Source organism: Rhyacophila brunnea, unplaced genomic scaffold (genome assembly GCF_057557595.1).
Source record: "Rhyacophila brunnea isolate RB1 unplaced genomic scaffold, BYU_Rbru_1.0 scaffold_4, whole genome shotgun sequence".
Classification (NCBI taxonomy): domain Eukaryota; kingdom Metazoa; phylum Arthropoda; class Insecta; order Trichoptera; family Rhyacophilidae; genus Rhyacophila; species Rhyacophila brunnea.
In genome coordinates this window covers 31,085,875-31,088,910 of record NW_028233068.1, presented here as the reverse complement: position 1 = coordinate 31,088,910, position 3,036 = coordinate 31,085,875, and positions in this window count along the sequence as shown.

Below are 3,036 nucleotides of genomic sequence, written 5' to 3'. Positions count from 1 at the left end.
AATATAAATACGAATTTCTTTGATTGCTGGTAATGCGAAGAACAAATAGTAATGAAAATGTTTTTTCATTGACGTGCCAAACGCCCGGAAATCTTAAAAAAACATTGCAATTTGGAAAATACTCTGTATACCTATATTAAGCTCATTAAAGTAATTATTTTATTATTGTAATGTTATCTTAATCATAATAAGTTACCATCAATAATTACTATATTTACTACACTATTTATAGTATACCTACCTAGGCAATTATGTATAGCAAATTATGCAAATAATTATATATAATTATATTACCGTCTTACAATCTATTTGCATCATTCTGTGTAGGTAACAAAAACAGTGGCAGATTATATTGACATTCGCTACCTCAGTTCCTCAGAACATCAGAGTCCTATAAATTAATTATCGTCGATAATATGTTATCCCGGTTTAGACGAGATAGTATCTTAACGATTTCACGAGAATCATTGTCTGTTCTATAGTAAACGCAACGAATTTATTTTATAGTTACGATGATGACGTAAATCCAACATAGCTATTATCCTCGACTCAGCAACTAGAATGTGCAAAAGCATAATTCAATATAGTTATTATTACAAGGTATAGGTAAATTATTCTACGGCAGCACCATGGGTACGGAAAAATTGATTCCCAGTTGTATTAGTATTTCTTGCTATATACTCGTAGCATTTAAACATACAAACATGCACCTTAGTTTCAAAACAGACCTAACGCCCACTTTTACTTTCTTTTAAATTTCGATGCCAAACTATGTCAATATCTACGCGACAATTAATCATGAATTGTCGTAACCGCTCTAAATACAGATATAACGCATGTTTAGTTTTAAAACTTATCTAAGTCCAAAATTGTTAAATTTCGCATATGGCTCATATCCACACAACAACTGACATCAGAAATAAAAATGGCCGTTGCCTTTTTTCATCCAATAAGGGCCCCATAAGGAACCGTCACTGTATGCAGGATACTATATTTATTTTCAAAACAATCTAAATCTATATAATTCACTTTAAAAACTTACTCAAATCCACCATGTTGGGTTTAAGAACCTAGTGCATTTATTAAACACTAAGTAACTTTTTGAAGGTTGTTTCCATTATTATTAAACACCTAATAGGTGTTTTTATTTATTTCTTCATTTTATTAATTTATTTTGTCACATTTTTTTATATTAATTCAACTTACAGCAGTTTTCTTCCTATTTATCAACAATTTGGTTCGTCGAGTTAGGCATAAGGTAATAAGGCATATTAAGCCTTGATAATTAGGTACCTACATACTCGAATGATTCCAATACACCTGCAAATTGCTTATGGTGTCACTGTAGAATGACCTACCTATACCTACATATCGTTCGAATATAAAAAAAGTAAATTCCAAACTATGAATTTATAATATTATTATCATATGTAATTAACATATTATTATTATGCTATCTACATAAAAATGTCATTTATTGATTTATGCATTCCTCTGTTTTTTTTTAATAATATCAACATGTTGAAATGACAAACTTTATAATTCTTACATACATAATTCTTTACTCTTTACATCAATGCATTTTATAATAATGATACTAGTGATAACCCGTGACTTCATTTTTATGAAATACAGAAAGAAAAAGTAAATAGTTATCATGAATATAGCCAAAACGCTAACCAACAGACAAATATTTCGAAATCACAGACAAACACTTCAATTTCATTAATAGTATAGATACATGGATAGCTATGCGAACAGGGAATGTGGTGCTGGTGACGTCTGCTAATGCACATGGAAACAATTCCTCGATACTTAGGAGCTGAGCATCACTGATCCCGTGACTCATATATGTGCGTGTGCCGTGAATAATTCATGTTTTTTTTGGGCTTTTGGGTAGTGTACCAAGTAAACGTAGCAGAGGGCGAACGTCCATGAGGTGGAGTGATCAGGCAGAATAGCATCCGCCACGGCGTGGCTTGCAGATGTAATGGCAAAATACAGAGGCTGATCCAGAATTGTGTAGTATTCCAGAGTGATCACGATCCTCAGTCGGCGATCGGGTGAAGACTGAAGGCGATGAAAGTAAGTACATTATAATAAAGTATTATTATATACATTATACAGTGTTTAAAAACCTTCAGCTTATTTTTGACAATAAAATTATCCATTTCAAAAATTAGATCCTATCTGATACGTCGTCACTGCACGATGTGAACTTTTGAAGTAAGTACCTACCTCGTAGTGTTTTCAGTGACGGAGGTAAAATTCGTCATTTTTATAATAAATAAATTCTACTAAATGCAAATTGGCAACCGAAGCGATAACGTTTTAAATAACAAGGCTGCACTCGCTATTAATTATATTTGCATGCAGGTATGTAGGCTACAAGAAAACATACGATAGTAATTATTTTAAATGCAAAACTTTGTCAGAAATAAAACCTTCCAGGCACCTCCCTTCATCCCTACTTATTAGCAGAGGCGCTCTCAAGTTGGTTATTCCACCTAGAGGGGGGGGGGGGGTGTCTATCTCGCCCTTTCCGATCGCCAGCCATTTTCCAAGCTGTTGTCCGACTTGTGGGCAAGTTTTGGGTAAGTAAGCATTCGTCATTTATTTAATATGAGAATAGTCTTTTATTTGAAATTTTTTTTTCTTCGGAAAACACCACTTTTGTTATTTCTTGATAAAATCGTACTTTATATTAACCGATCTCAAGAAAACATATTACGTCACCCTAAAGATTAGAAAACTAAAACCAATATTGTAACACTTGACTTTGGACGGAAAAGTTCCCATCTTGGACACAAGAGGGATGTTTTGTTTTGTAGGGAAAACTGGTCGGAAATCGGACGGAATATATATTTTTAAAAGAGACATAAAAAAGCTCACGACCGGACCTCGGACGGTAGTTTTTTTTTTGAAAATGAGAGATTTCGTAAAGCTTTCATTCTGGACGGATTTTTTTTCAGAGTTTTTTCAACATTCCGGAAATAAATCAGGAAACACGACCAGTGCACTATATTATTTGGCAAA